This window comes from Opisthorchis viverrini (assembly GCF_000715545.1).
Source record: "Opisthorchis viverrini unplaced genomic scaffold opera_v5_62, whole genome shotgun sequence".
Lineage (NCBI taxonomy): Eukaryota > Metazoa > Platyhelminthes > Trematoda > Opisthorchiida > Opisthorchiidae > Opisthorchis > Opisthorchis viverrini.
The window spans coordinates 1,668,939-1,680,225 of record NW_008751718.1 but is presented as its reverse complement, the minus strand read 5'-3'; the positions used below and the strand labels follow the sequence as shown (position 1 = coordinate 1,680,225).

Here is an 11,287-nt window from a genome sequence, read left to right as displayed (position 1 = left end):
CGGCGAAGCGCGATCCAACAACTGCTGCAGGCCGGCGAAAAACACGGTCGGGTCAAATCCAGGTACCATTTTGGCCGTCTTGAACCGCCTTATAGCCTCCTGGCGGTTGGCCGGCGTGTCGAACTCCGCTGCGAGGACTTCCTTCACGGCGGGACAGCAAATCTTCCGAGGGCCTCTTCTGGCTGCATCCAGGGTCACCTTAGCCCGGCCCCCGAGGAGGGTCTTCAGCACCGCAAAATTACCCCGGTCGGTATCCAGTCCAGCAGCCCCCGCAGCCCCCTCAAAGTCCTCCAGGAATTTCCGAACATCCCCTTCCTCAAAGGGTTATGGCAAAGGGGTCTTCTTTCTTATCCTGGTACCGGCACCAAATGAAAAGGGAGGCCTTCGCTGTGGAGTTATTCATTAGAAAATGCCAACTGACCAGTTACGGACTACTGGACAGGGAAGCGAAACTCTCATGTGTATCTTGTTTACGAAAACTGAATATCCATCTTCTCTTTGAGCGCGTCTTCCTGAACTTTCCTGGATATTCATTGACTGTTGCTCAAATCCAAGCATATGCTACAAAGGGACTCCACAAATTCCGGAATAGATCTCATTTTTCAAGGAACGCAAAGCCGATTTACGAGAAGCTACTCGACTCGCATACCCTCCCATCAGTAGTACCACCATCACACTAGTAATACAAGGTTTATTTCTAAACCTGTAGGGGAAATGCCGATTGAGGTATGATTCTGTCGGAAAATTCTGGACGCGGCAAGCAAAAGCACATCGTGGATGAAGACTCAACCTACCAGACAAGCTCATCATACAAAAATATAGCGTGGTTGTGGTACCAGAGACTAGGGGTATAAGTTTCGCTAGCTGACATGAACTAAAGCTGCTGGCGATGAGTGACCTTGAGCGTTTGAGTAAATTGCCAAAATCCCAAAATGGGGATGAAGTAACAGGAATTCGAAGTGGGACAAAGGGGCAACTTCGCCCAAAAAATGTGGTCTATATTGCAGCTACGTAGACTCACAGATGTTACTATTGCAGGGGAATAAGTTGCGAAGGATAGTTTTGATGAAGAAACATTGCCAGTGCATAGGGTTGAACGGACACCATAAATGAAATTGAAATTTGGGGCGAGCCGAAATTTCAGCGATAAACTAGGTGGGTTAAATGGAACAAATGGCCCCATAGGCGGTTGGAGCCGGGTGAAAAATTGTCCGCGTTTGCGAGCAAGGCCTTGAGTGGGCGACAGGTGACGGTTGAGGTTATGATGTGAATAGTTATGACAATGCAATCAGACGATATGGCAGTGTCATGCCATCATTGCACTGGGACACTTCGGTTTCTGGACAGACCTGTAACAGCCATCAAGTTTGCCGCAATCGGATAGGGGATACGCATTTCCGTGAGAGCTTTATCCGAGTTAGACGGAAAGACCGGCACGGATAGAGTCAGGTCGATGTAGAGTCGTGGGTAATTTCGATTCAGTCGGAGGACCATGTGAATATGAGCTGGGAACAAACCTGACCGAATGAATGACGACTGTACAGGGCATTTCGAAGCCGAAGTTTGAAGCTGATATGCGTTCACCCCTGAGAGTGGTAGATAGGTGCGTGTATTTTGTTTCGTTGACGAAGTTGGCTTTGGTGCGATGCGGTCCCAATCATGGCGGGGTTGATATAAGCCGTGGGCATCGTGATACACCTTCAAGCTATTTCACGTGTGTTTTTGAGGAATTTTTAGATAGATAAAAGTTTATTTTTTACCATCTGTATTTTGTGGCGTTGCCAAGTAAATGACAAACGGTCAATCGTGGCCGAACGGTTAAGCGTTCAAACTACTAGCCGGGAGGCCGCGGGTTCCAGACCCTTCGGGGTTTCGTGGGGTGTGCACTGCTGATGAGTCCCAATAAGGATGAAACAGCTGCACAGTTCTTCTCGGCTCTTCAGCATAGATTGGCTTCACTCACAGGACGAAATCTCCACAAAAGTCCCAAATCTCCTCATGCTACCAACAGTAAGGAAGAATGTTTGAATGCTTGGAATGTTTTGACAAACATTATGTTGCTCGCGAAATCGGGGGTAGGGCGAAGCGTCAGAATCATGGTCCAGTTAGCATAATTAGCATACTCCCGAAGGTTTAAATGGGAATCTTTCTTGTTATGTACTGGAGAAGGTAGTCGGAGCCGACCTCCTTGAACCATGTCAGCATTGCTTTCCCCTCTGTCTCTAAAACCGTAACCTACACGAGTCTATGCTTTTGTCCTCCAATACAGGTCTTACTACTACCTATTGAACGAACCTTCCGGTCAGCTATTGGACACCCTCCCACATGAAATACGGAGGTGATTGCTGGTCCCCGCTCTTTGGTTCCCCACCATTTTTAATGTACAATAAAGAACTGGCTCTGGACATATGTTATCCCACTTTACCCATCCAAGGTGAAGCTAAAACCGGACGATACCACTGGACACCTTCCACAGTGTAGCTGGGTGTGCGAAAAACTGACCCCCAAAATAACCCGACTTAAAGGTGCTTACTATCGCCGAAGGACCTGGCCCATAAACTGTTGAGTAAGGGGCATTCTGAAGAAATGTGTGGAGATCAGGTACCTGAACATCTTTGCCCGCAGCGGCTTTAAACTTGAGTGTAAGTATACTTCACCACTGCATCGCATCTGCGCACTACCAGCACCCGAGAGCGATGAAATAGCGAAAACATTCTTTCTTCGCAAGACCTCGTTTGGATGCTGTATATAGGTTCGGTCTCGGTAACCCTGGAAGGAATGTTGCCTCTTAGATGGGTGCACAAAGAGAGACAACCTGGATGGTGGCAGAAATGAATGTCCGCCGTTATTAGGGTAGACTGTGATACCGTTACCTTCTGGTAAATAGAATAAGGGATAGCCTAGAAAAGATAATCAAAGTCGTTAGGGTTTTCGAAATTTTCACCCCACATAATCCCTTTTTCGTTCGAAGGCACGACGCGTTAAATGAACACCGATGGATCCTTACCAAAGAACGAATCAGTGCAGCGGTACGCATTTTTCGGTCAGTGAGTGGCTGAAGCTTGAAATCAGCTGCCACCTAAGGTGTTTAGCGTCGATTGGCATAGAAGGTTAAAACACCGAATTTATGGAACGTAGGAGGGCATCTCCAAAATTCGGGAATGGAGCAGATGGGATCAACATTAGCATATGGTTTTGTGCAACAATTTCGAATGTTGATTCTCAGTTCGAGGAAGCAAAAGCGCCATAGGAGGATATAAAAATAACACGCGCTTATCACAAACAAACAAAGATGAAATAAGATAGGGAAAAATGGAAGACGGAATTCGTAACCCCAAGCTGGAAATCTGTTGAGTATCTAAAGATCCTAATGTTTCACTACCTCAATATCTGCCAACTGGCTGCTTTCTTGTTATAGATCTGTATTGTTATTTATGGGGAACTTCGCTCCCAGATTACGGCTCTGTAAACACACGTTGCGGCTACCATGAAAGCCTACCCTGATATAGAACTTGAGAAAACGACTGCTAAAATGGAGGAAAAATTTAGCAGGCATAGGGTGTGTTGTTCGATTGCCCTCAGTGGTGAGCCTGTGTGCAGCATGCTTGGAGAGTTTCTGGGAGAAAATTCGGAAAACGTTTCACGTGTCAGCCCTATGATTAGGAACTAAAACTATCGAGATAGTCGGATGAAGTTATGCAAAGACTTTCATTTTGAAGGTCTTCATCTTTGGCGTCATTTCAAGCAACATGAAGTTTGTTGTGTTTTCTAAAAATGCAGTCGATTGTGGAAACTCAGCGTCGGCAGACTGGGTGTGGTAAATTGCTTTTGCACATGAGCATTTTCAAGTCGAAACATTTTGGACATGTATCCCGGAAGCCATGCTGAAATCATTGACATAAAACACCAGAAATTGTTTCAAATTGTTGACGCTTTGAACAAGGATAGTGAACCAATAATTGCTGTTATTGTACACCTGAGGAGGTGCGCACGTATCCTATCAGGTGAGTTATTTGCTGTGGCTTATGCGTTTAGCTGTGGTTCCAACCCTCAAATCTTACAAAAATATCTTATATCAGATTCGGCTTTAGGCTCAGTTTTGTGAAAGCAGGAGAAAAATTGGATCAAAAAACTTCTATTGCGAAGGCTTGCCGCACAACAGGCATCATTCGAGGTGCATTATTCTCAGAATTCTGAGACGAAGCTGACAAACTTCGGGCGGAATCCATCTGCCCGGTTTCGCAATATTGAGTAATCGGGAACCACTTCGCCGAGTATCGTGTAACAGTTACCACTGGAAAAAGCTATGAATGGTTCACGCCATTATTATGAAAGAATAAATTCACTTTCTTTATCCAAGCGATCGACACATGGTAATGTATACTGGGTAACATCACCCCTATAGGAAGCGGTCTGTAATCACCAAGGCCTTATCAGAATGGGTCATGTTTATGTGCACAGAAGTACCACCAAAGTTTTGGAAATTTTCTCAGCGAAGGCCATGCTCTTTAGGATGGACGGCTTACCGATTCACCTATTTGGGTCTGATGTAATCTAAGGAATCCGAATTTTGGTGCTTATTCTTCAGATTCATCATTGAGTTACATTTAGGAACTTGTTTAATATGCATCTCAAGGCTGTACATTTAAATGAATGACTCTAAAGGGAAGATTTTTATCGGTAGCTGGATTTTATTTCTTGTACTAACATCGATCTCAGGGTCTTCCGGACGTATGATAAACATGTCACTGAAAAGTCTTTCTTGCATTACCGAGTAATTGTCACTCAAAAAAGGAAGAGCATGTTTGTGTATCTAACGCTGTTGTGAAGTATAACTCATGTTGTAATTCGGTTGTTCGAGCCTGGGTAATGTAATTCCATTGGTGGTCTTATTCCTTGTTGATACTCTCGCTACGTTAGCAAATCTGTTTGCGATAAAGAGTATCCCTAAGTTGTTGTCTGTCGGCTCTGATTTTTGTAGTCCGAAATTCCGTTCAATTTTTCTTTCGTCTGTGTCCACTAAATTGAGCAATGCCATCTACTTTTTGTATCCTATTTAGATGAACTTTTGTTTTATTAATCATAGATAAGTTTACGACGTCCGCAGTATATGTGCACAGCTATTTTTTCATCTGCGATCATTTTTCAGCTTTGTTGACTTGTTTATTCAATTATCTCTTTGACCTGTATCGGCATTTAGCATTTTAGTTCCAAAGTCCGTTGCTCATTAATAATTAGTTTTGAAATGTTACCTTGGATGATGATTGCCACCCTAAATAAATTTAGCCTGTTTGGTTTGCTTGATGATGTTACAGCGTTGTAAGTATTATGGGCAAGCTATCCTGGTGGAGGCAAACTTACTCATTCTTTGGTTCCTCCAGCAATAGTAGAGGTATCTTTGATCTACGCATCCTCATACTGCATACCAAGCACCAAAAATATACAGAAGTAAAACAGCCGAGTTGGTTTAGTATACTAAGATTTATCGAGTAGATATGTGACTGCATTGAATTCCCTTTTCTTCTCAGTAGCCTCTGAGAAGTTAGGTTTTAAACGGATCAAAACTGGTTAATTGCCGTTTATGCCCTTTTATGTATGAGCAAAGTTATTTAAGGTCCTTGCTGATTAATGACAAAGATATAAAAACAAGCTTTTCGGCGTCCAAGTAATGCAAATAAACCTGAGCACATATCAAGTGTCCGACAGATGGTAGGCACCTAAACCAATATAGAGAATATAAAGTATGTTATTGGCCTCCCATGGATTTTATCAAACAGTGTGAAGCCGTAGAACGATACAGCAGGGGAAGCAAGCTGATGGTTTTCTTCAAAACATGGTATGGTTTAAAGTTAATAGATACAATAGCCCGTCGAATCAACCATCAAACTAAGGCAGACAGTATTATTCCCAAATAATGCTGATTGGAACAATATGGTTACAAACAGGGACAAACTGAGATCATTTAGGTTTTCTGGTTACCTGGTTGTATCCAAAGGACTTTGAGGAAGAGGTTTACTAGGATATCTACTAAAACACCAGAAATTAACGATTACTGTTTAAAATTTGTCATTTAGTTAGACGTTTCACAAGCTAGTAAGCTACAACATGTGCAATAAGCCAAGGCAATAATTCATACTCATGAGTTGCCTAAATAGCCGCAATCCACTTAGCCGGCCCTCTTAACCTAAACGCTGTGGAAACCACTGTTTTATCTAAGTGAGGGCTAAGGTAAATCATGTATATTGTTATTCCCTCATATACACCTTTGAATTACAATGAATATCTGTTGTGATAATTTTACCCGTCACTGAAATTTGCCGCTAGAACAGCTACCCATGCATTTGTCCTATTGTTATCGCCAAAGTCCTGTAAGTGGAAAAAACTATATGAATTAGTTAGGCTAAGTCAAGCTTGTTAGAAAAACAGGAAAAATGCACTTAAACGTATGTAAGTCTTTGTGCATTATTACGAAAATCCTAGAGGCGAGCAACTTAGGGGGCTTATTTTAAAACCAAATCACCAACGTACATTTATGTGCCATGTTTAAACTTTTGATACTAATTCTTCATCTTGTAGATAAACAGTTTTACGGCTGATTCTTTTTTTACTCATGACAATTGGTCATTGTTATTCACAGTCTATCCGAGTCAGCCTAAGCATATCGACTTCAGTTGCCTATTACGGCTTCAGTGTGTCCGTTGGTTTTATTTTGCTGTACGGCAACGTCCACGATTTAGGCGTGAACACGGTAGTTTATCAACAGTGCAGAATGGGTAAAAGTCTTGTAAATACATAGGGCTGCTGCTGGTCTCTGTCACAAAAACCAATTGAGACGCGCTGCAATTATGCAAATTCATGCTGCTGTATCACCAGTATAGCTATCGTAACAACTGCAATGAAGCAGCGACAGTGTAAATCTACACATTCTGTTAACTATACTCTTATATATTGCATTGCTAACCATCACTTCAATATTGCTTGTGAGGTGTGGTGACACATGCTTTTGAAACACTCCCTTACTGAAAATACGTATACTGCAATCTCTCCAACTAACAAGCGTGTACGGCTTGACCAAACTTTGGAAATTCGTCAGTGCTGCCTCGCTGCAGTTGCTTGACTGGCAGATCAGCCGACCTTTCTGTGAAGCGAGCATTTTCCGTTGTTAATTTGTCCGTTCTTTGCTTTGGTGCAATGATGCTAATCATAGTGGCAAAAGTGTCAAATGGGCCTCCCTCATTTTTTCAAAGTCAAGAGTGCTCCACAATAATGCTTCTGAGATATCCGTACTCTGCTTGACGTGAAAAGCCAGAATCACATCATACGAGTACCACTTCACTACCAATTTAACACTGCAACCAATTAGAGACATGAATTCTTGGAGTCACTTTGCACTGAATGAAATTTTTTTGCTGGCTGTACTTTAACAGGCCTCATAATAACTCAGGTCCGAATGGTGTGGCTTTTGCCAGTAAAACTATTTTAGAAACACCTTACCATCTCTCTGGAGCCACTATCTCTCAAGTTGTCAGTAGCTTGTTTTGAAGACTCTTTCGCGAGTCTACCACAACCATCTGCGCTTCATCCTTTCCATTGAACATATATGCCAAGAGCAATTGTAAATTGAGCCGTACACCTGACCTCGGAGTTTTTGGTTGCTGACAACTAGAGTGTGAGAAATATGGCCTTAACCGATACATTATGTCACGTCCTTGGAAAGTCAGGCTGGAGAAAATGTTGCAGAAACGGGAGTCGTTTAATTAACTGTGCTGTTTTCAGTCAACCTTTTTGATCCAACACACGTTCAGAACGTCTTAGGTAGTATCTACTTCTCCAGTATTCCGCTGACGGTTGCACAACTAGATCCTGTGTCAAACTCAATAAGCAGCTTCCGTTCGGACCATGCACTCACAAAGTGGTTTTCAAAATTTATCTTACCACCCAGTACAAAATGAAACCTAGCGAAGAGATTCCATGGGCTGCCTTAAAGACTCAAAAAACGTCCACACGCTTTGGATGCAATAACAGCAAGTTTATTACCAGGCGGCTACTTCTACGAGTTAAACTGTCGATGAGTCTCGGCTAAAAATAAAAAGCCCTAACAGCAGGACATCTTGCTGAATTATAGATTAAAATCTCGGCGCTGTAATTAGCGAATCTTTAGGAGGGATACCCATCTTCTCTAACCAAACTGTCCAGGTGAACCAGACAACACTCCCATCCCGGAAAAATGTAACACATTATTCGTAAGAAGTGACTTCTAGCATGGAAATATCTGCGAATGTTTTCAATTATTTGCATACTTTCTTGACTGATTTGTGGCTGTTTTGGTCGAAAAAATATCCGAAAACTGACTTTTATCTTGAAACTTGTGACAAAATGTCTGGTGGGAGAAGCCGAAAAATCCGGCTTGCTATGCCGTCACCCCTCTTCCGCTGACAATAAAACCTTTACGAATTACATGATGAATTACAAAGCTTCTATCCGAGATGTCTAAACCATGTTACTAGAGGGCCAATAGACTGACATAGCCTCTTTGACAAAAGGTCTCTTCACAAGTTTTTACTCAACATTAGGAACCACAGTTTTTCAGTTAGATTAAGATTATTCTGTACTACTACAAATACACAAAGCCACAATATAACAAGTTGTAATGAAAAATACGGTATCATATTGATGAGTAATGCAGCAAGTCTCGTTGCTGTACTACCAGTGAGTCACCCTAGAGAACCAAGAGTGTCCCACATCAGAGAGAATCAGGGAGGCTTACCTGTAGGAAGAGACTTTGCTTATCGAATGTTCATGCTATGCAGGGGTTAAGACATCGCTAAAAGTTCAAAAAACAATGTTAGCCTTCCTCAGAGACGCTTGCATACTATCTGACTTAGTCACTAGAGGTTGCCTCTGACCCGTCTTAAAAGCTGATGGGGAGCCGGATGGAACGCTGAATCTCATCAAAGCTCACTATTCAGGTACAAAAGCATGCACCGAGTAAACGGCATTTTAACTCAGACTCCGTTTTCCGCAAGAACACACATTTTCACCTAGGCCAAATGATTAGACAATGTTTTCTACACCAACTGACCTTTAAAAACTACAAAAATGCCCACTGATTAATTAAGGAACCTTGACTATACTGATGAAGAGATCAGACAGAAGTGCATCCTGTCTTTTGTCTCATTATGCTCGCTGGTTAGACCAGAATAGATCTTTGGGAGACGAAGTTGTTTACGATAATTTTGGATGTCAAACTTAAACAGTTTAGTATAAACTAAGAGCTCAGAAAACACGTGTGCTTCCTAAAGTATTTTGGATCTATTGTCATTTTAGGTGATCAGGCACATCAAGCAATAGGTGTTTTCACCGCTAGCTCCAGAAGATTGATAGTGCAGTTTCAAAATGCTTCATGAAAACGCAAAAAAATAAGGTATTGAGCAAAACTGTAAGTGTACACTGCAAAAAATATGATTTGTACCAAGCTGAGGACGGGACGCTCCGATCTTTAAGCTTTGGAGATTCAAGTTTTTTGGCGATTGGTGCTTGAGAAAAATACTTAGAATATGTCGGGAAGATATGGTAACGAAGGCACTCTAAGGTTCTTCAGATTAATACAGTGACACTAAATGAAGTTATTAGGACACTTTACTCACAAACCAGACTCTACAATCTCCAAAATCCTTCTATTGCCGCGGTCCTGCTCAAAGTGATACTGTTGTAGGACATTTGAGGACCTGTCTGTCAAAACATCAAGTTTGTAGGTAACACGAGAAATTCAACGATGGAACAGACACGGGATAACGTTGTTTCTTCTGCTGACTGTGTTTTGTGGACAGACTTCTTTTTTTTTTGGAAAACGTCGAAGTAATGTTCGCGTTAATTAAGTATCCCGGTATTTAGCCAGCTCTTAGATCTTCTACCTAGCTTGTACGGCATGTACAGGCTGCTGTAGCTTAATAAGTTATCTCGAAGAAGTAAATGAAATATCTGTTCGTCATTAGGCAAGCTAGGTGCCTATTAGTGGCCGATTTTGAATGGTTGCTCAACGCCCATTGATATTCCATTACCTGTGGGTCTTCAGTAGAATTCCTTAGCTCCAGCAATTCTCGTCAAATATTATCCATGTAGAACTGCACTACACAGCCCAACCACAATCTAACGACAATGAAAATTGTGTGCATAAGTGTATAGGTGACATACCAACGATGAGTGAATGGACATCATTTCTTTTACATCCTTGGTGCCCCAGCAGTAAAAAGCCAACCTGAAAAACAAAAACAAAGCCGTTAATTGGTTGTGTTAGGGAGTACTGCAAGCTAAATCTACCTAAATTTTTCGGGTGCTTTCGAGACCACGAAGCTTCTGTCATGTCTTTTCGTCCAGATGTTAACGTAAGCGAAAACAGAGGGAATGTCATCTCTCTTGGAGGGCATGGTGCCAGAGACCTGTACCACGCTTGTTTCTATCATGTCTGCGACATTTCATGGAGATTTCTTGAGTATACAGCAAATTTCAAAATAAGTTGAAAATTGAATTCGAGTATTTGCGAACCAGTCAGGATGCCATGTGAAGACAAGGATAAATGTTAAGGAGGCTTCCAAACAACAATTTCATTGAAGCTTAGTTCTCCGATTTCACTGCATAGCTTAGCAAACAAACCAACGACCGCTTTTAAGACCAAATCTAACAAAGCTCAATTTAGTAGCTAAGTACAATGAGCTCCAAGTCCGTGGTACATTGCTCATCTTAACTTAGATAGGAATGCTCACCCACTTAATTGCCAGCTGGCCTCGAACAACTGATATCTTGCGAGCGAAGTTAGTTAGACATATACTTGCCAGCTTGATTCATTTGTCACGAAATTTTATAAAGTAATTGTTCACCACAGTTCTTTGCACTGCTTTGCGATGTTCACTTGTGTGAGTCAAAAGATCTGTATTGTTTTAAACCTGGAATATCATTTACTAACTTAACAGCCCTTGATATAGTGTACATTTTTGTAGGAGTATTGCCTTAAGAATAGGTTATGGGAAATTGATGAGGTAAAACTTGACAAACTTTGTTTGTATGTCTATCTCTCTCGTTATTGATCAAATAAGCCCTTATTCCGCACGTCATAGTTATTCGCTGCCTTTTGGACTATGAACAAAGGGTCAAGATGTTTATAAGAATAATATTGGTGTTCAGTTTTCCAGTGTAGGTCGAAGGCGAATTAAGTTTCCTTATGCCACTGGATTTCATCGGATTGACACTGGACTCTGGGGCAGCTAATTTATTCACATTTTGTCTGTTT

The 11,287-nt window shown here is 41.8% G+C and overlaps 1 protein-coding gene across 1 annotated transcript in view; it reads left to right on the top strand.

The window, feature by feature from the left end:
* Positions 1-3,727: 3,727 nt before the first annotated feature.
* T265_04022 (hypothetical protein) overlaps positions 3,728-11,287 on the top strand; it is a gene marked incomplete at both ends in the record, with an annotated part of 88,034 nt that continues 80,474 nt past the window's right edge. Inside the window, one exon of the mRNA XM_009168640.1 lies at positions 3,728-4,004. The remainder of the gene's footprint in view (positions 4,005-11,287) is intronic.